Genomic DNA, 23,632 nt, shown 5'->3' with positions numbered 1-23,632 from the left:
ATACTCATTTCATAATTGGCCACACATTCCGAGCGAGGACCCTTGTGGGAAAAAAAAAAAATTTAAGCTCAATAAGGCTTTCTTCGCTTGTGAAACAATTTCTATTAATGGCAAGCAGTCACATGCACGACCATGGCTTGCCAACGAGGGATTCGTACAGGATGGCCTGGCATGTGTCTCCGACTGTTCTTAAAAATAATTGATATATTTATTTTCTTACACAAATTGTCACAATCGTGCTGTCGGTGTTACGAGACGAAAGTATCTGCTCGGATCCCCGGCGCACAGAAAAGTGCGACTCTTAGTCTCGGAAAATGACCCGCAGAAGCAGATGTCAAAGAGCTACTTCTGAGATCCTTCAAAGTGACCCACTGGTCCACACAAGAGCGGAGGGAAGTCACCGTCCCCACCTGCTCTGCCACGAAGATAAATATTTACTTACACGACTGTAAAACCAATATTATTCATTCTAAATGACAGAAAATGTGAGCGCAGAAATAATTTTAAAGTGATACATCTCGTGTTCCGCAGGTTGGTGACCTGGCTGAGACCGTCAACTGACACTGCCTGGAGTCGAACCGAGGTCCTCTGTGGGTGCTGGCTGAGTGCTCTGACCCTGCGAGCCACGTGGCCACCGCCGTTGAGAAGTTGCCCTTGATTTGGCTCCTGGAGACGTTGAATTTTCCACCAAATAAAGATAATTACTAAACATGGTCTGGTGTGACTTAGGCAACTTAAGGTGATCCACATCTGATCCACGTCTGTGAAACATGATGGTTTTCTTCAACTGAAAGTATTCATACAATAATAATACACCGTAGCATAGTTATTATGATGGTCATGTTGTACAGTTACTCGTGAAAGGCTAATGAAGAAAACGTATATCCTTTATTTATTATACCCTTTTATTTAACCGGCAGATCAGGTAAACCCGTTGAGATAACTGAAACATTGCTTTGCTTGCAAGGGCGACCTGGGTCACTTTAAAATGTATAAGCCATGAAAAGGGGTCATTGCCCGAAACATTGTCAATTACATTTATATATATTAAAAAAGTCAATGCCACAGAGTTATTAACGAATGTGTTTAGGGTTATTGTGTGTGTGTGTCAATTTGTGCACCACTGCCAATGCCAGCATTACCAGACAATTGGGTTACGTTATGGCATGTTTTAAGCTTGCGGGAATGTTTTAAAACGGGGACACGTCAGACACAACACAACGAAGTGTGAAACACGAGGCAAAACCAAATAGAATTTTCACGAATTATAACAATCCACCGAAGGTCTGGTGCGGTGAGCTTTCGCATCCCTCTGCCATCCAGCGACCAATCTTTTGATTGTGAGCCTCTGCGGGGATTGCCAGCATTTGAGAATGAGGATTAGTGATGAGACGGTTATAATAACACTGGTCAAAAAAACACATTTTTTTCAGGCCTGGACTTTTGCAGATGTTTTAGACTAATTTCAGGGTGCTGATTCCAAATCTGATCTCAGATTTGCTCTATCACATCATTTTTATGCTATCGGCATACCCCATTTTCATTGATTTTACCCGAAATTAACTCTGTCACTTATGATTGCAAGTTGTTGCGAGTCAGTGACTGCTTTAGTGTTAAAATATGGTGCTGTATTTTTAAGATAGTGTGTTTATAATATAATTTCATGTAGATATCCACATTTATTTAATATTTTTCTTCTGCAGTTTTTATTGAAAATGCAATATTTGAGATCTCAAAAACCTGATGTGATAGACTAAAACCGATGCCAGATTTGGAATCAGCACCCCAAAATTACCTTAACACCGTTGGGATACCTTATGCCAGAAAAAGTTTGTTGACCGGTGTGTTATGTGATGGAGCATACACCATCACGTGACCTCCGTTTATTCTCGAAGCGACGTTTGGATAGCCATCGAGCAAAGACGGTCGCCGCACCATGCACGCTGTCAGATGTGCTTCTGCGGCCGGCTGGAAAGGCTCTTCCTTCCGATATTAAGAAACCACTGGGCGCTATGCACTTTTAAATGATCGAGATTGAAAAGTTATTTCTTTAGAACTCACTTTTGTTTTGGTTTTTCGTCCTTCCCCCGCACCTCTGATTGGCATGGTTGGCTACGTACGGTGCGAAAGAAGTTCAACATACATACAGTTGAGATAAACTGTACTTCTGAAGTAATTTGTGGACAAAGAAAGATGAAGAACATGCACAAATCATGGAATGCATTGGTATTTCCCTGCAAGAGAAACTAAAAACCTAAACTTACGGTGATGAAATCGGCAATTATGAAATTCAAGATGTAACAGGACGTGTACATGTTTTCCTTTGTGAATTGGCAGTGAATGTGTGACCTTGTGAGATGCAATAGGAACAGCTGACCATTATAGAAGCCATTTGTAAAGTCTCAAGTAGCATGCATTGTGCAAGCATCACCATTTTTTTGAAATCATATAATGCACAACCCCATTTGTCAATATATTTTGGGAGCTTTCCCCACGCATCGTCAGTCTTGGGGATCATTTGACCATACTTCACCACGCTGAGTGTGTGAAGGTGTGTGCAGGACCAATTCAAGATAACGCTCGCGACTGATGCTATAGCCTTGGTCAGGAATCGAACTTGGATCACCGGGTGAAGAGCGCAGTGAGCTGCGCATTGCGCCGCCACCCACTCACTCCCACCCACATTGCTTCGCAAATTGTAGGCCAATGTAACAATGAGACGGACGGAGGAAACGCACCTGTAAATACGAGACAGAATTGCAATGAGAATGCGAACAAATTCGTGTGCTTGCCTTCAAACGCTGTTCTCAATTGATCATTGAGTCCTAAACGCTGACTTGAATTTGTCGGGGCGGCGGGGGGAGGGGGAGCGGGGAAAGCAGGGGGTGTTGGTTGGGAACACCAATCATTGCTCCCCGAGCCAAGTGGAATGTTGGGGTATACCGCTGCTATTAGCCATGGCCCGGGAATTGAGCTCAGGTCGTCGCGTTCGTAGCGCAGACACGCACATAGCGCAGTTCGTTCGCTAGCCGTTGTGCCACCACTGCGCCACCACTGCGCCACCACTGCGCCACCACTGCGCCACCACTGCGCCACCACTGCGCCACCACTGCGCCACCACTGCGCCACCACTGCGCCACCACTGCGCCACCACTGCGCCACCACTGTGCCACGGGGTGGACGTTCAGCATCGAGCGGAGTGACCACGAATCCAACGACGAGCCCTGTGATGAGTCGCGGGCGGGCGGGCGACCGTTGCAGTAATCAATCGCAGAGAACGACTTTCATGGGGTGGACACATCGCGTAGCAGTGCCAGGTGTTAATGAGCCCAAGGAGTGCATTTAGTCAATAAACCGGGACGGGAGAAATAGACGCAGATTCATTGACCGTGGCAGAGGAGCTAAGATCTTTTCCAATATCTCTTTAGCCAAAAAGAAAAAGTGCAATCATTTAGGCGAAGTCATTAGAGGTGCACGTTGCACGAGACTGCAGTGCTACAATTACAAGAAGGTGAGTGATAGGACTTGCATTGGATAGCCATAAAACAAAGCTACGACGACGATGAGTCAAAGCTAATAATGTTGGGAAGCCGCAGATTTAGCGCCTAATTTAAAATGTGTTTTTCTTACACCTCCCAAGACAAGTCACGCTGAGTTCTTGTTCAAACTGAGCTGCAATCTTGTCCTTAGAACACACATCGGCAGCTATTGACAGCTTTAAATTTCCGTCGATAAACATTGCGGCAGAAAACAGAAAGAAAATAATCACACGTTTCAGATGTGTGTCAAATTTAGCGAGGAGATGCGAACGCATTGCCTTTTGGCCTGGGGGGGGGGGGGGGGGGGTAAATGCTAAAAATTGCTCATTTCCATGCACAGTTGTCTCATTTTAACACAACAGGTAATTAAGTTCCGGCAATTATTGGGATATTTCAGGTACACCAATTAATTCCCATCATGCCAGATGCAAAAGTTATTAGCGCTGCGAGTGTACACACTCGCCCAAACGCCCTGCAGCATTTGTCAGCCGGCGTGCATTTTCCATGATCTATTGCATTAGGGGCCGTTTAAAGTGGCACACAGCACCGAAAATGCATCAGTCAACCGTTGGCTTCTGCTTTATTATTACTTATATTAGAGCGTTTAAACAGGCATCACGTTAACGCAGCGCCGCAATACATCATACGCTACAACGGGGAGCGGGTTCTCAAGCCGCGGTTTCAGACTCTCGTGCGCGAACCCGTTAATGCAGCAATGAGTGGATCGCAACGTGCCGTAAATCTTTCATCTCTTCGGGAAATGCCATTCGGGGGGAGGGGGGGGGGAGTCGTGGGGGGTCGTGAGAGGGGAGCCGCGCGATCCCCGTCTTAACCTGCCGAGCTGTTGGACCCGCCGCGACACCCCGTGAACATTTCGTGAATAAAGAGACTGACCTCTTCTCGAAAGAATTGTATTAAGCGATGTTTACCACGTGGTGAGTTTTAAGACCCGAGTACAATGTGATAATACGTTGTTACGTTATTGTTCAAGCTCTACCTTCAACCTCTGCCACCCCCGTTTGTCTGATTAGGCTCCTGGTGCAGCACAGGAAGCCCCAGAGTATTGACAACTGCAACGAGGCGGCCCACTTATAAAATAAATATATTGGTGGGATTCTGCCGATGTTCAAACGGTTGGCACACCGCACTTGCAATCCGTGCGTTCGTTCTTTCGGTCTCCATGGCGCGGTCGTGTCGGTACTCGCGCTGCCTCTGTCTGCCGGGCGGTGTGAGTGGGGCAGGTGACGATCAGGTGGGGTTATAGTGCGGGGCCCCCCACTTCTTTCAAAATGAACGACCAGTGTGGAAGAGAAGGCCAAAAGACCCCCCCCCCCCGTCTCAAAGTGTGGTTTTCTGCAGGTCCGTCCGGTGCCGGCCCCCTTTCAGCAAGCGGTCGCTCAGGCAGTTGCGTCGCTGCGAATTTGTCTCTTTAAACATCGGAATATGCAGATGAGGACAGAGTTAAAGTGATGTTGCAGTCTCCCCTCTTGGCTGGAGTTCTGCCTCAGCTACTGGAAACCCCTCAACGCGATCCATCAACAGCCTTGCAACAAATATTATATATTCGTGCCTGCAGGGTTCTTCATTTAAAGATAACGCAAAATTAACGATGTGTTTTAAATTAAGTGAGATTCCTACAGGATTAATTTGTAATTCCCAAACGATGCCTTCATTATACAAGAGTTACTTTTCTTTTTACATAGGTGGTATCGGTGTTTGTGTCCCAATGGTGAGTGCTGTAGGCTTCATGTGCTCACAACCACAGCATCTGCATTAGCTCGTTATCCCCACCGAACGTACCGCTTTCCTCCAGCCACTCCAACTTCAGCCCACTTGTTAAACTTGCCAAACGACTGCCACATTTTGTAGCGTTCGTGAGGTGAGAGCAGGACTATGCTACAAAAAAATGCAAAATACATCTCTCTCCCTGTGTCTACACCTGCTTGACGTCTCCTAAAACTTCGTGACGCAGTGACTAGAACGCCGTGCAAGCGATCTCGATAGATTAAGTTCGATCTCCTGGACGTGGCTAACATCGGGAGCGAGTAACGTCTGAACCACCCGCCATCACCAACATGGCCAAGTATGGTCATACATCCTCCCAGCGACCGTCACGGAACGGGGACGCTTTCATCCGGTATCGGAGGGAAGAGCGTTCCAGACGGCCGCAGGAGAGCATCCGAAAGTGCACATTGTGGTGACCGTGTTTGTTCGATGGCCAGCCAAAAGTCACTGCGAGGATGACCAGAGTTTGCGTGAATGGGCTGTACGATTTAATTTCTTACGTGTGTGTATATATAAAATGTTAAAAAAGAACATGAAATAAAATAAAATTGGCCAAGGAAAAAAAATATCACGATGAGTGACAGCAATGGGAGACTTTGCAATTAATTACGGGTCCAATTATGGGCATCTTTGAACGTCCAAATTAAGATGCAGCATGTTCTAGCCTTCCAAGGTCTGTCTCAAGGATGATTCATAGAGATGTTCCAGTTTCCGCAAAGCCGGCCCATGAGTGAGCATTGTGCCAAGGTGGATGTAATGAAATAAGCTGATGCCAACTGCAGCTACACAAACACTTGGAACACGCTTATATAAGAGAGCTATATGCAAGAATGGGCAACAGCCTCTAGACACCAATTTCTTTCCACTAATAGCAGCTACGACAAGGACTCTCAATTTCCCCACATTTGCCACAATTATACTGGCTTATGAGCATCAACAACGGAGTGTGTTAGTCCCAAAGAATGCAATGTATAAGCCCCAGGTGCGGGTTTTTTTTTCTTCCCAACCCTCTCTGTAATTATACATTTGAATAAGCATTACAGCATACATATGTCAAACAAGAAAGTTACGAATTCAAATTATACGTAAAATTACTGGCGGTGTTGTAGACATTTTTAAAATGTGTTTTTTTTTTAATGCACAACTTTCGGCGATAAATTAGTTTAGCACCGCTCCTATATGTTACCCTATTATCCACGACTTCTTTAATCCGTTGCAGCCATTGTTATCCATATGGCGCCGTGGTGGCGAGATGTTAACTACCTCGCCTGATATACAGGACGACGTGGGTTCGATCCTGACCCTGAAGCCTGCATATTCAGAGTTTGCATGTCTCTCTCTCTCTCCGGGGTCACATGGATTTTCTCCGCTTTTTCCCTCCACATTTAGAATCAACATGCGTTTCGAGTGTGTTTGGCTGCTATACATTTGAAAGTCATAAGCCGCTTCTTCATTTAGCTGTAATTTGTGATTGCCAGGTCACTTCCGAATAAGCGCTACATAGCTCAGTGGGCCTTACCTGGTAAAATGAAATAAAACTTTATTTTAGTTCTATCATCCACAATTATCTGCAAACTTTCCCCGCAAGGTAAGTGACGTAAATTCACGGTTAATAGGATCTACGATATTGGTCCCCCACATTTCTACCACGGAGGAGGAGAGAAGCCCTCCGACAAGGTATGGCATCACTTTAAACATCCGTGTATCATTCATCGACACTGACGAAGAGAGATGCGCTGGTTGTAGTATTCACAAACTCAAACTGTCAGCTTTAGCGAAAACAGAATGTTTCCTCGATAGTATTACCGACTCAAAGTTTAGAGGTCTGCGTGGAAAATTTAACAGAAGTACGATGCGCTACAGTTCGGATCAACGTTTATTTTTTTTATTTTTTCGCTGTCATGAAACAAACTTCGCAAAAAAATGCGACCTTGTCAGTAAAAAAAAAACAACCCCGGTCCTTTTAACAGAATTACGTAGGGTCGATACGAACGCAGCCTTATTAAAGCAGATTAATTATTTAATTGACATTGCCTCCGTTCATAATTCATCATCGCGCATCGGATGTCCCTTGCACTGTTAACCCTCCCGTGGCGCGGCACATTGGGGTGGGGCCATTGAGGGTAGCGGCAAGGGAAGCTTACGCGTGGGTTTGCAAGGTGGCAATTCGTCATTTAGGATGAGCATGTATTGACCCTTGGGCTACACCCATTGCATTGACCCTTGGGCTACATATTCTTAGGTTTTTTTGGTAAAGTCACGTAGGTAAAAAAATAAAAGTAATAAAAGTGAAATAAAAATAAAATAAAAATAACGACGTTTCGGAGGCAACACAAGCTTCCGTCTTCATGTGGAACCGTCACAGCACGATAGCTGTATCAAGTGAGAGCAATTCCAAGAAACCGTATTTGTATTTATACTGGTTGAGGGTGGGAGGAGCCAAGGTAGGCCCTGGTTATTATTTTTGTGAGGTTCTGTGCGGCTGAAGCACGCTGTTAGGAATGAGCCTTTGTTGTGTAAACTTGGTGCGGATGATATGAATCCTTGCAGTCACAAAAGCTTAAACCTTTGGGCTACACCCATTTCAACCCTTTAAAAACAGTGCCTCAGCAGCAGACCATGCTTTCCCACCCGATGACGGACGCTTGTGTTGCGCCCGAAACGTCGTGATTTATTTTATTTTTACCTACGTGACTTTACCGATAGAACCAAAGAGTATGGATTCCTGCAGTCACGAAAGCTTCAAATGAAGATAAAATGGAATTGTTTGACATTCGAGTGATCGCCAATTCCCCAAAGCATCATCACCGTTCGAATGCTTCATAAATGTTTGACGAATTAAAAAGAATAATCAAACACTTTTTTTAATACCATCTATTCATCATCATCATAGAGGTATGCTCATTTTTGTTCTCAATTATTAAATCTCAATATGCTCTCAGCAGGATATTATTATTTTATTGTTCGCTGCATCCTGGAGTCTTGGAATTTCAGGGGTCCCCGATACATACATTCATGAATACTGCTTAACAATGCCTGAAATGCAATCCTACAGCACTATAATTAATCCTGTAGTGTAGTTATGCAATGAAAGCCGCAGCAACACAAAGTGTATTGCTACTAATTATGTGATTAAATTAAAATCGCTCTGTCCGTTTGAACTTTGTTAAGCTTTATTGTGTGTATATACCGCGTCAAAAAGAACCAGAACTGAAATCGCCTAGGTGAACAACAATGAAGAGTTTTCCGTCACCAGTCACGGGCAGTGGCAAGACAGTGAAGGGAAGGAACTAGATATATCATGAAACCCCCTAAAACAATTACATCCGCAGCCCCCCCCCCCTCCGCCTCAAACTTACTCTAACCCTAACTGCAGCACATCAGAGACAAAGGCGGTTCGAGTTTATTTCGCAAGTGGCACAGCGAACCTTGTATTTAGCACTGAATGAGCAAGCGTCACCGCATCGGCGTTTACCTTTCAAGATGAAGTGGGATGCAACAATGGATCGACTTGTTTTTTTCTCTGCGTTTGATCCCCCCCGCCACCCCCACACACACAAACACAGCGAGATGCAGTTACCTTAATTCTAGATTTGAAGCTTTCGTGACTGCAATGATTCATATTCGTAGGATTTTTCGGTAAAGTCACGTAGGTAAAAAATTAAAATTAATACAAAGTAAAAAAAAAAAAATCACTCCGATGGGTAACTTTTTTTTAATTTTTATTTTATTGTTATTTTACTTTTTATTAATTTTTTTACCGAAAAAACCTAAGAATATGCAGTTACCTACTCAGCCGTGTCTCTCCCTGTTAAACTCAGCGGGTCGCTCGCTCGCTCGTTCGTTCGCTCGCAGGGAGCTCGCGATCTTCCTAGGTGCGGTTTTGTGCTCTTCGGCAGCATGCGCACACGTGCGCCCCTTGAGTGCTGCAATTTTAAGGCCCCGCGCTGCACTCGTGCGTGGCCCCCCCAATTCGCTTATCGCCGGAGATGCCACGGTAACAAAATAAGACAGCTCAGCGCTTTTGTCAACCCACCGCTGGATGAAGAACTCGGCATGCTTGAATAGGTTCTGGGGGGGTTGTTTGACCGTATTTCACCACGCTGGCTGGTGTAGGTTGGTGAATGGGGTGTGTGGAATACACCCAGGACCAGTTCGGATATGAACCACCACTTTTACTATCTCGTGGCCAGGAATCAAACGAGCTTTTTTACTGGTTCGTAACAGTACACTAAACGCTTATTATCATTGCAGCATCGGCGTAATGGTTCGTACGCTCGACTAAAAATCCTGAGTTTGCCAGCTCGATCTTCAAGGCGCAGCAGTTTCTAAAAATGTTCCAACTTCGGGTCCACCCAGAAGTTAAACATGTGTACACCACGGTTAGTTGATTGACAGGTCACCTGTGCAGTGGGTTAAAGTGCTCCCACCTCTGCCAAGACATCTGATTAGCGTCGTGTGTAGGCCTCAAGAGCTTTATAGAGGAAACTCTCTGAATATCCCGCCAGTAGATGTCCCTTTTGTAAACAGTGGCAGGAGCAAGAAATTGCAGGGCAGCAACCTTCTACCTTTTAAATATTTACATGTTCTACAGAAATAGCAGCACAGCATTGTGTCCCGCGATGATAGCGAAAATTGGGGTGAAGCCGTTCCCACAGTTGGCCCAGAGCGAGCGATGGAAATGCCACGTTCCCATGGCAGGAGCCATCCTCTCCATGCGTGGAGAATCGTCGATTTCCCAAGAATTCCTCTTGATGCTGGAGGCACGGTAGGCAGAGTTGTCCTCCGAACAAAATAAAAAATCTTCACCTTACAAATGCCAGTCAAGAGCTATAACCATCCAGCCAAATCAATGTGCGTTAATGTGCACATACACAGCTATTTTTGTCTGAAAATACTAAATTAAAATCTGAAATTGAGCCTAAAAATCCAAACATTCAACATCCGAAAATGTTTAATCCGAAACTCGTCCTGAACTAAAAGAAAGAGTATGTTGATAAAATGAAGAGCACTTCATATGCTTTTAAGGACTGCGTGGTCCTAATAAGAACGTGAAATCTATACCGGTGGCTCAGGACCACCCAGGATTAATTTGGAAACATATATTTTTTTTACAAAAACTAAATTAAACGATTCATTAGCATCTCGGAATAGGGAGTAATTTTTTTGTTAGTTCATGACACCTTTTTTTTTTAAACAAGCGAACGTGAGCAAGAGAATTAGCTTAATTAACTCGTAGCACCAACCGGGAGCAACACCTAGTGCAAACTTCAAAACAGGCGACGAAATTATCACGCCGTGCACATGTTAGGCGAACAACGCATTTAATGCAGCGTACAGACAACGGAGCGCGTTGCAGAGCGGTGGCAGTGCGCGTTGGTGCACCGCTCCACGAAGATACAGGTTCAACACCCAGCCACGGCTTACTTCAGCGACGAGTCAGATCTGAACGTGGTTCCACCACCCATCACCTTCACCCCCCACCCTTCCACCGCTGCAGAGCCCCCCGCTCCCTTCACCAACCAGCTCTCTGACCCTCATTAAAAAAGCTGTCAAACTGTGACACCCATTCTGCGGTATGTATATTTCATATTAGACATCAAATCTATTTTTTGTCTTTATCTATATTCTGAGTGTGATGGGTGGGGTTTTGTGCAACGGTTAGCACACTGCGTTACGACCCCCGTTCGTTTAGTTTGATTCCTGATCACGGCTGATATTAGTGGCGAGTGATTTGCGAACCGGTTTTGGGATGCATCTTCACCAACCGAGGCTGACAATCAGCGAAAGTGCGGCCAAAAACCCACACGGAGAGAGGAACGCCTTCATACAGAAGCGGTTAGACAACGGGACTTTGTTATTGTTAGGTTTTTTCGGTAAAGTCACGTAGGTAAAAAATTAAAATTAATAAAAGTAAAAAAAAATCACGACGTTTCGGAGGCAACACAAGCTTCAGTCTTCAGGTGGAACCGTCACAGCACGATAGCTGTATCAAGTGAGAGAAATTCTAAGAAAACAGTCCTTGTATATATACTGGTTGAGGGTGGGAGGGACTTTGTTAACTACTTTTATTAATCGCAACTAATGCCCCACTGCTTCCTGTTGTGATTTGCGTGTGCATTAATGGGGCAGTTTTATTTAATGCTCACTCCGACACTCCTGGAATTTGAACCCAACACTTAAAAGTCATCCCATTGCCTCCTAAGCACCGAGACATCCTTATTAATTTCTTATTGTCATAAATTATTTAAAATGTTCTTGCATTTATGGTCGAGGGACATTTTAAGGGAGTCCTTAAAGAAAATGAGAGACTTAAACTGAAAATATCCACTTATCGGAGCTGTTAAGACATTATGGAATTCCTAAGTACAGCTATATGCTACTTTATCTACTCCAACAGAACTATTATTCTATATAAAGTACTTCTCTGATAATTAACACTGGCATAAGAAGGCACGACAATTAAAAATTCATTTAAGTTAAAATTTATCTGGCAATGGGTTATCTGCACAACTTCAGAAGCCCACCCTTTGCTCGACAATGCACCTATGATTTATGTCTTAACCAGATTTCTCTTACATATATTTAAACGGTAATTGGTTTCATTGTAATAAAAAATTACGTTTCTGAATAACAACATTCAATTTTAAACTGCATAAAAATCACACTAACCAGCTCACTATTTTTCAATTATGTGGGAAAGGCTAATTGTTGAAAGGAGTTCGTTTCTTTTTTCACTTTGTGGTTTTCCAAGCAATCCACAACTGCCTACACCGGTGGGTCCACCCTGGGACTGAGCGCCAGACCGCGTGAACTTAGCCTTTGGAAGAGGCCGCAGATAAAGTGTGGGCGAGGGTGCGTTGGTGGATAGAGAATCATATCTAAATTAAACTAGTTTTATCTCACATTTGCAGGTAATGCCCACTGACTTATATAATTATTTTTCAGAAGCGGTCTAGTTATCGCAGATGACACCTCAATGAAGTGGCTTATCATCGTGTGGAAATTTATAGCAGCCAAATACTCGAAAGGCATGTTGATTCTAAGTGTGGATGGAGGCTTAAGACCGGCGTATCCGGAGAAAAAAAATCACGTGACCACCATGGGGAGAGAGACACGCAAACTCCAAATATACAGGTGTCAGGGTTGGGATCGAACCAGCGAACTTCTGTATACCAGGCACCTCCGATTAGCACGTTTGGCTATGAGCAAAAGGAGTTCAAAATACATGTTGCGTCACCCTCAAACGAGTACCTGATGTGGTGTGCAAACACCACCACTGGGGAGACAAAGGCGGTTGGGCATGATGCTGGCCACCCACCCCCTCGTGTACCGTGCGGGTCTTCATGAGGTTTTCGCTAACACCACTTTCCCCAACAGTATGTTAAGGCGATACGGCGGGTGGCTGTCTTTGTATCTTTGTTTGGTATGCTGCATATGTGCACTGTAAGCGATTTAAAAACTAAATTCAGCTTTTTTACGAGATTCCCTTTGCTTTAAAAAAACAAAAAAAATCTCTCATACGGACTTCCACAAAACACATTGAGGCAAGCAGATGTCGCTTCGTTTCGCCTACTCGGGAGCGACGCAAAAAAATTAACCGCAGCGCGATTTCAAAACGAGTTACGGTAAATGCATGCAAGTGCCTTGCAGCTGTTGTCCTTATGGGCAGCAAATAGCGGTAAACACAGGCGGATGCGAGAGAGCGTTCGCCCCTTCCGCTCAGAGCGATGGATATTTACAAGCGCCGCCACCGCCGCCGCGGTGTTGTGCCAGACGCAAGCTCCCCTGCGTGGTGTGCGGTCACAGCTACCAATTACTTACCGTGGCTGCACTGCCGTTCGTTCTTCTGTGGTCGCGTGGACCCTCTCCGATGGGTGAATTTCAAAGAAGATGAAGATCCCCCCCCCGCCCCTGCCCCCCCGGATAGCCTGAAAATTGTTTTTTGGACCAAGTGCTGTTAGCGAGTAGCACCTACGAAGGCTGCACCACGCCTGGCTGCCTTTGCTTCATTCGTGGCAATGGTTACACATCACACCAGGTACTCATTTGAGGCTAATTCAGCCTATGCACAATCACAACACAAAGATCCCCCATCTAGACTTTCAGACTGCTGGGGCAAGTGATGTGAGCGAGTAGCACCTATGAAGGCCGGAACGGCACACGAGTGGGTGGGTGACCAGTAACACGCCCGGCCACCTTTTTTTTCTCAAGTGGCCATCGTTATGGAGTTGTACCGTGTACTGTAGTCATTTGAGGCTGAGTCGACCTAAGAGCGAAGCACCACACGCAGGTGCTAGTTTATATTTTATTAAAAACATGGTGATGGGTACAAAGCGTGGAATTGTGCACACACTCGATACGTTGTTCCCATACCTGTCAACCCACACGGTTTACTCGTGTTATTGTAGAGGGAAATTGAGTCTTCAGGTCTATACGACATACAGTCGTTTCAATACTGGCAGCCATTTTTTTCTAATTGTGATTTGACTTTGGGGGGTGAACGTTGAGATTTATGAGGACACGAAGTGACCAGTAAGGTCTGAATTGGTTTGTAATAAGGTAGGTACTGATAATGGGTTGACAGGTATGTGTTCCTGACTTTTGGAGTAATCCATAAAGTCCCAAAATATGGATTAAATATGACATTTCAGATTATTAGCAAAGATGGCGCCACAGGAAGTGATGTCACTTGAATGATGTCGCAACATTGGGTTGTGACATCACTTTTGTCAATACGAGGACACACTAAACTATTACAAAGTGTAACTGAACTTAAAAAAACCCAAAAAGATCATGAATCGTAATAAAAAAATGAAATATTGAAATACAAAACTCATTGTTGGTGAACACGTAATTTGACAATTTACAGCGGAAGAACCTGGAACTTCTGAATTTAAGTGCCTACGAGGATGAGAGATTCACCCGAGGGATATTTTGCTACAGGCCAAGGGGAGTTGAAGCAACAGACGGTGGTGACCTGTCAGACAGGTCGGCGCATCCACGCTGTATTCATGCGAATTCGGGAATCGCACGCGGCTCGGGAAGGTGAAATGCCAAGAAAAATTCAGCGAATATCACTTGTGAGCAAATCTATCGCCGACTTAACCACCGACACGTTCCGCAAGCATCGGCATATCGTTTAAAATATTCAACACATCTGTCAATAAAACACTGTCGCCTTAAAGGGAACCATATAATAGGTGACGGTTTGGGAAATGACCCTTATTCATTAAATTTTTCAGAAAACATTTTAGTTCATTGTCCTTCCCCGTACCTCTGATGCAGTCTCCATCTCCTATTAGCCACTCCGTCTCTCTGGCTCTCTGTGTGTGTGCTATTACCCAACGTAGTCTGTTTAATGCATATTACATTTTCCCCCTGATTAAGGCGTTATTGATGATTGTTATAATTTGTTGTTGTTGTTGATTGTGCTTGTGCAACACTGCCAACGTATGCAGCGTGACCAAATAATTGCATGGTGTGTCACATCGTTTCAGGGTTAATGTGCTTGTCCATTGCATCAAAGAAATAGATCGCATTTCGGTAATATGTGTTCTCACCATACTCGATTCAAACAGAGTGTTCATAACTGTATCTATCAACAAAATATTGTTTCAATCATTAAATGTTTCAGTTTATGCCCGAAAAACTAAAATAACATATTACCATTAAGAGCGTTACATGTCCTGTACGGCACTACAACGCTTGTAAAACCAAAATTATAGATAATTTGTCTGCACACATTTACGTTTGTTTAATCGTTAGATATTTGTAAAATGTAAAGAATGCCTTCAGGGTACATGACGGTAGTGAAATTATTTCAACGTGGTTTATATCAATCACGAACGCCTGCAAGAATCTTATAACTACCACCCATTTTTACACCTTACATGCGCATTTGTCGTCTGGCCTGCGTATTGTTGCGAATCGTTGCGTGGCATTGGCAAAAATCGTGCATTTCGCAATGTGCAATAAACTGGCCCAAAACGACTGCGCTCCGTGGATGCTCTTGAGGAGAGCGCCGAGTTCCATTCCCGGTCACGGCCAACGTCAGTGGTGATGTAGCTGAGCCGCTCGAGTCAACGTTAGACGATCACCTGGCACTTGGCCAGGTGCGGTGGATGGCTTACACCCTCCCCCCGTCGTTTGCCGCGCCGGCCTTCGTAGGTTGCTACTCTTAGGTTTGTTCGGTAAAGTCACGTAGGTAAAAAAAAAAATAGCAATTTCTAATAAAAATAATAGAAATAATAATCGAAATAAAATAAAAATCACAAAAAATAACGTGATTTATTAGTTTATTAATATTATTAATTATTTTATTTTTATTTAAGATTTTTTATTACTTTTTTATTTTTTACCTACGTGACTTCATCGAAAAAACTAAGAGTATGAATCCTTGCAGCCACGAAAGCTTCAAATCTAGAATTCGTAGGTGCTGCTCGCTAACAGCACTTTGCACCAACGGTGTGCGTGGGCTATCTGGGGGATCTTTGTCTGTGTGTCTGTGGTATGTGTGCAACTCTATCAGCACGAAAACAAAAACCCGGCATTGCACGTAATACCTCGCAGCGCTATGCATAACAGTTTCGTGCAGAAATCTTCACATATGTATAAATATGCACACATTAATGTAAACCTGCGCCGTACATATCTCTCTCTCTCTGTCTGTCTCCCTGGTGATGAAATCAGACTTCAATCAAAATAACACACTTTTGCAGTTCCCTTTGTGAATTTGCTTTTAAATTGTGACACAAAGTCCCACATCCAAACAATGGTCGTGAAGAAAAGAAAATCACATTCACACAAAAAAAAAACACGATACACACGAATGATGAGACAACCCTTCAAAGCGAGGAGGGGGAAAAAAAAGGAGAGAGAGAAAATATATGGACAGAAAATAGTGACAGCGTATTTTCATCGGCTAACAGCCAAAGCCTATTTTGGAGTACAAAACAATGGAAAGTGAAGTGTGAGCAAATGGTAGGCTGACAGCAAAGTAATTTATTTCTTCTGCGAACACCTCAGACACGTTGTGTCTGTATTTACCTGCAACTACTTCAAGGACTAGTCCTCTCGCAAGGTTATTCAAAGAGGATTCAATTTTATTTTGAAAGTTCATTTCCATAAAAAAAAAACACAGCAGCGTGTGTTTCTTATATATTATTTTTTTGACTCGTGTTATTTTTATTTTTTAAGCTGGACACAAAAAAGCTTCGGGATTTTTTGTTTTGTTTTATACTCGAGCTTATTTTACAGACGTTACATTTACATCATGTGCACATTAAAAGTGTTTAGTTTTTGCTCGCTAAACAAGATAATCATTATCAATGTATCATCTTCTCAATGTCGGTGATTTAACAGTGGAACACAGCAAAGAACGTTGCCGCAGAACCAGAATTTAGCTTTTAAACAACGAAATAAAAATGTCAAGTTATTCTGCAACACACGTGATCACGTGTTTTTTTTCCGTATTTGACAGCAGTAAAGAAATGGCGATGGCCTTTGTCAAGCAGTGGATGGACTGAATTTCGATTTAAAGCTTTCGTGACTGCAGGGATTCATCTTCTTGATTCTTTCGGTAAAGTCACGTAGAAGTGAAGTAATAAAATAATAAAAATAAAACATAATAAAATAATTCTCACGACGTTTCGGCCACAACACAAGCAGCCGTCCTTGCGTTGTGGCCGAAACGTCGTGAGAATTATTTTATTATGTTTTATTTTTATTATTTTCTTACTTCCCTTCTACGTGACTTTACCGAAAGAACCAAGAAGAGAAAACGTGGATAGACTTATGAAGATGTCCAAATCGGAACGATCATTTTACTGGCATGATTATTGCGCGTTTGGTTTATGATGCGATAGAAATAATTCACCCATTTACAATACACAATGTGAATATTCAGAACTTGCAAACAAAACACATTGCAGTACTCCGTGCACTGCATTTCTTTGGTAAAATAACTTCCCTTAACGTATGCAATCAGCATTTGAAAGGGCAGTGCTGACAGGTACAGCGCTCAACTATTATAATAAGGAAAACAAAGCTTGCCCAGATTGCACGAATGGGTGGCAATCTTGTGCGTATGACATTCTTTGTGATGGCAGTAACTTTCTGACCTGCCCCGACTGGACATTTTTGAAAAGAGCTTCATAGCTCATCGTATTTCTCCAGGATAAATAAAGATCCTGATTCTGACACGCAGTTTTGAAAATGTCTGCTCACCAACTCGTTGATTCACTCCAACCACTCGCTCATAGGCGGTCGGTTGCCTCCTTATAACTCTTATATCGCTACTACTATATGATTATTTTTTCCGTGAACCTCACCCATTGATTCATCCCCCTTGCTGAAGACTCGGTCTGTATGTATGTTCAACTTCTTTTGTACTGTACGTAGCCAACCGGAGGGACGGGAGAAGAACACACTAAACACAAAAAGGAGTTCTAAAGAAATTAGTTTCAATTTAGAATGACCGTTTCATCTCATCCAACACTGTGTTTAAGCCACCAAACTGCAGATCAACTCACTCACCTACCCACTCACCACACTTCACATCAACTCACTCACATACCCACTCACCACACTGCACATAAACTCACTCACATACCCACTCACCACATTGCAGATCAACCCACTCACCTACCCACCCACCACACTGCAGGTCAACTCACCTACCCACCCACCACACTGCAGGTCAACCCAGTTACCTACCCACTCACTACACTGCAGGTCAACCCACTCACCTACCCACTCACTACACTGCAAGTCAACCCACTCACCTACCCACTCACCTACCCACTCACCTACCCACCACACTGCAGGTCAACCCACTCACCTACCCACTCACCACACTACAGGTCAACCCACTCACCTACCCACTCACCACACTGCAGGTCAACCCACTCACCTATCCACTCACTTACCCACTCACCACACTGCAGGTCAACCCACTTACCTACCCACTCACCACTCTGCAGGTCAACCCACTCACCTACCCACTCACCTACCCACTCACCACACTGCAGGTTAACCCACTCACCTACCCACTCACCACTCTGCAGGTCAACCCACTCACCTACCCACTCACCACACTGCACGTCAACTCACTCACCTACCCACTCACCACTCTGCAGGTCAACTCACTCACCTACCCACTCACCACTCTGCAGGTCAACCCACTCACCTACCCACTCACCACACTGCAGGTCAACCCACTCACCTACCCACTCACCACACTGCACGTCAACTCACTCACCTAACCACTCACCACACGGCAGGTCAACCCACTCACCTACCCACCCATCACACTGCAAGTCAACCCACTCACCTACCCACTCACCACACTGCACGTCAACCCACTCACCTACCCACTCACCACACTGCACGTCAACTCACTCACCTACCCACTCACCACACTGCAGGTCAACTCACTCACCTACCCACTCACCACACTGCAGGTCAACCCACTCACCACACTGCACGTCAACCCACTCAACTACCCACTCACCACACTGCACGTCAACTCACTCACCTACCCACTCACCACACTGCACGTCAACCCACTCACCTACCCACTCACCACACTGCACGTCAACTCACTCACCTACCCACTCACCACACTGCAGGTCAACTCACTCACCTACCCACTCACCACTCTGCAGGTCAACTCACTCACCTACCCACTCACCACACTGCACGTCAACCCACTCACCTACCCACTCACCACACTGCAGGTCAACTCACTCACCTACCCACCCACCACACTGCAGGTCAACCCACTCACCTACCCACTCACCACTCTGCAGGTCAACCCACTCAGCTACCCACTCACCACACTGCAGGTCAACTCACTCACCTACCCACTCACCACACTGCAGGTCAACCCACTCACCTACCCACTCACCACACTACAGGTCAACTCACTCACTTACCCACTCACCACACTGCAGGTCAACCCACTCACCTACCCACCCACCACACTGCAGGTCAACTCACTCACCTACCCACTCACCACATTGCAGGTAAACTCACTCACCTACCCACTCACCACACTGCAGGTCAACCCACTCACCTACCCACTCACCATACTGCAGGTCAACCCACTCACCTACCCACTCACCACACTGCAGGTCAACCCACTCACCTACCCACTCACCACACTGCAGGTCAACCCACTCACCTACCCACTCACCACACTGCAGGTCAACCCACTCACCTACCCACCCACCACACTGCAGGTCAACTCACTCACCTACCCACTCACAACATTGCAGGTAAACTCACTCACCTACCCACTCACCACACTGCAGGTCAACCCACTCACCTACCCACTCACCACACTGCACGTCAACCCACTCATCTACCCACTCACCACACTGCACGTCAACTCACTCACCTACACACTCACCACACTGCACGTCAACCCACTCACCTACCCACCCACCACACTGCAGGTCAACTCACTCACCTACCCACTCACCACATTGCAGGTAAACTCACTCACCTACCCACTCACCACACTGCAGGTCAACCCACTCACCTACCCACTCACCACACTGCAGGTCAACCCACTCACCTACCCACTCACCACACTGCAGGTCAACCCACTCACCTACCCACTCACCACACTGCAGGTCAACCCACTCACCTACCCACTCACCACACTGCAAGTCAACCCACTCACCTACCCACCCACCACACTGCAGGTCAACTCACTCACCTACCCACTCACCACATTGCAGGTAAACTCACTCACCTACCCACTCACCACACTGCAGGTCAACCCACTCACCTACCCACTCACCACACTGCAAGTCAACTCACTCACCTACTCACTCACCACACTGCAGGTCAACCCACTCACCTACCCACTCACCACACTGCAGGTCAATCTACTCACCTACCCACCCACCACACTGCAGGTCAACTCACTCACCTACCCACTCACCACACTGCACGTCAACCCACTCACCTACCCACTCACCACACTGCAGGTCAACACACTCACCTACCCACCCACCACTCTGCAGGTCAACTCACTCACCTACCCACCCACCACACTGCAGGTCAACACACTCACCTACCCACCCACCACTCTGCAGGTCAACCCACTCACCTACCCACCCACCACACTGCAGGTCAACTCACTCACCTACCCACCCACCACACTGCAGGTCAACCCACTCACCTACGCACTCACCACACTGCAGGTCAACTCACTCACCTACCCACTCACCACACTGCAGGTCAACTCACTCACCTACCCACTCACTTACCCACTCACCACACTGCAGGTCAACTCACTCACCTACCCACTCACCACTCTGCAGGTCAACTCACTCACCTACACACTCACCACACTGCAGGTCAACCCACTCACCTACCCACTCACCTACCCACTCACTACACTGCAGGTCAACCCACTCACCAACCCACTCACCTACCCACTCACCACACTGCAGGTCAACTCACTCACCTACCCACTCACTACACTGCTGGTCAACCCACTCAACTACCCACTCACCACACTGCACGTCAACTCACTCACCTACCCACTCACCACACTGCACGTCAACCCACTCACCTACCCACTCACCACACTGCACGTCAACTCACTCACCTACCCACTCACCACACTGCAGGTCAACTCACTCACCTACCCACTCACCACTCTGCAGGTCAACTCACTCACCTACCCACTCGCCACACTGCACGTCAACCCACTCACCTACCCACTCACCACACTGCAGGTCAACTCACTCACCTACCCACCCACCACACTGCAGGTCAACCCACTCACCTACCCACTCACCACTCTGCAGGTCAACCCACTCAGCTACCCACTCACCACACTGCAGGTCAACTCACTCACCTACCCACTCACCACACTGCAGGTCAACCCACTCACCTACCCACTCACCACACTACAGGTCAACTCACTCACTTACCCACTCACCACACTGCAGGTCAACCCACTCACCTACCCACCCACCACACTGCAGGTCAACTCACTCACCTACCCACTCACCACATTGCAGGTAAACTCACTCACCTACCCACTCACCACACTGCAGGTCAACCCACTCACCTACCCACTCACCATACTGCAGGTCAACCCACTCACCTACCCACTCACCACACTGCAGGTCAACCCACTCACCTACCCACTCACCACACTGCACGTCAACCCACTCATCTACCCACTCACCACACTGCACGTCAACCCACTCATCTACCCACTCACCACACTGCACGTCAACTCACTCACCTACACACTCACCACACTGCACGTCAACCCACTCACCTACCCACCCACCACACTGCAGGTCAACTCACTCACCTACCCACTCACCACATTGCAGGTAAACTCACTCACCTACCCACTCACCACACTGCAGGTCAACCCACTCACCTACCCACTCACCACACTGCAGGTCAACCCACTCACCTACCCACTCACCACACTGCAGGTCAACCCACTCACCTACCCACTCACCACACTGCAGGTCAACCCACTCACCTACCCACTCACCACACTGCAGGTCAACTCACTCACCTACCCACTCACCACATTGCAGGTAAACTCACTCACCTACCCACTCACCACACTGCAGGTCAACCCACTCACCTACCCACTCACCACACTGCAAGTCAACTCACTCACCTACTCACTCACCACACTGCAGGTCAACCCACTCACCTACCCACTCACCACACTGCAGGTCAATCTACTCACCTACCCACCCACCACACTGCAGGTCAACTCAATCACCTACCCACTCACCACACTGCACGTCAACCCACTCACCTACCCACTCACCACACTGCAGGTCAACACACTCACCTACCCACCCACCACTCTGCAGGTCAACTCACTCACCTACCCACCCACCACACTGCAGGTCAACACACTCACCTACCCACCCACCACTCTGCAGGTCAACCCACTCACCTACCCACCCACCACACTGCAGGTCAACTCACTCACCTACCCACCCACCACACTGCAGGTCAACCCACTCACCTACCCACCCACCACACTGCAGGTCAACTCACTCACCTACCCACCCACCACACTGCAGGTCAACCCACTCACCTACGCACTCACCACACTGCAGGTCAACTCACTCACCTACCCACTCACCACACTGCAGGTCAACTCACTCACCTACCCACTCACTTACCCACTCACCACACTGCAGGTCAACTCACTCACCTACCCACTCACCACTCTGCAGGTCAACTCACTCACCTACACACTCACCACACTGCAGGTCAACCCACTCACCTACCCACTCACCTACCCACTCACTACACTGCAGGTCAACCCACTCACCTACCCACTCACCTACCCACTCACCACACTGCAGGTCAACTCACTCACCTACCCACTCACTACACTGCTGGTCAACCCACTTACCTACCCACTCACCACTCTGCAGGTCAACCCACTCACCTACCCACTCACCACTCTGCAGGTCAACCCACTTACCTACCCACTCACCACTCTACAGGTCAACTCACTCACCTACCCACTCACCACACTGCAGGTCAACCCACTCACCTACCCACTCACCACTCTGCAGGTCAACCCACTCACCTACCCACTCACGGCACTGCAGGTCACGACACTCCTCTTTCTGCGTATTTCCCTCGCTCGGCTCCACTGTTGGAACTCTCTCTCTCTCCCATCGTCTACTTTCCCAACATTCTTATCACCTCGGCTCTATCGACACTTTAACAAGTGCTGGCTGCTTGGCCTTTAGTGTGTGGTGGGGCGGTGCTTGTGCTCAGCAATACAATAGCAACACCATCTACATCGGCGTCCTTTAAACAAGTATTAATAACGCCTTGGATATTCACAGTATTTCGTCTCAGCGCAGGAACCTGTGGACGACCGATGACGAGGAGACGAGGCGTAATTTCGTAACACGAGACCAAGGGAAAGAACGCGAATTGCAACAAATCAACAAACTTTGTCTGGATAAGTGACCCTCGCGAGCGCATCCATGAAAGCTGGCACGGCACACGAGGTGGTGTGGGTGGCCAGCACCACGCTCAGTGGCGATGTTTACACACCGCATCAAGATACTCATTTGAGGCTGACTCGACCTAGAGGAGGCCCATGACCGGTTCAGATAATTGCGTCGCTTTGTGTTGGCCGTAAGCGGGATTGGAAACTCGGGTCGCCGGATTTCGCAGCGCAGCGCGCTCACCGCTGCACCACCGCTCCCCACGAACAAACTTTACGCACCCGTACAGGTTATAGGCGTGTTCACGTGTCAAACGTGTAGACGTCGTCG

General features: G+C 46.6%; 2 protein-coding genes across 3 annotated transcripts in view; both read right to left on the bottom strand.

Moving 5' to 3' along the window:
- LOC133356600 (uncharacterized) overlaps positions 1-23,632 on the bottom strand; it is a 490,957-nt gene that overhangs the window by 229,133 nt on the left and 238,192 nt on the right. The gene's annotated exons all lie outside the window — the stretch shown is intronic.
- The window catches only part of LOC133356599 (forkhead box protein P2-like), a 292,969-nt gene that overhangs the window by 268,153 nt on the left and 1,184 nt on the right, over positions 1-23,632 (bottom strand). The window lies entirely within an intron of this gene.

This window comes from Lethenteron reissneri, chromosome 54, assembly GCF_015708825.2.
Source record: "Lethenteron reissneri isolate LAM-NWPU_2019-01 chromosome 54, ASM1570882v1, whole genome shotgun sequence".
Classification (NCBI taxonomy): Eukaryota; Metazoa; Chordata; class Hyperoartia; order Petromyzontiformes; family Petromyzontidae; genus Lethenteron; species Lethenteron reissneri.
This window is presented reverse-complemented; position numbering and strand designations above follow the sequence as displayed.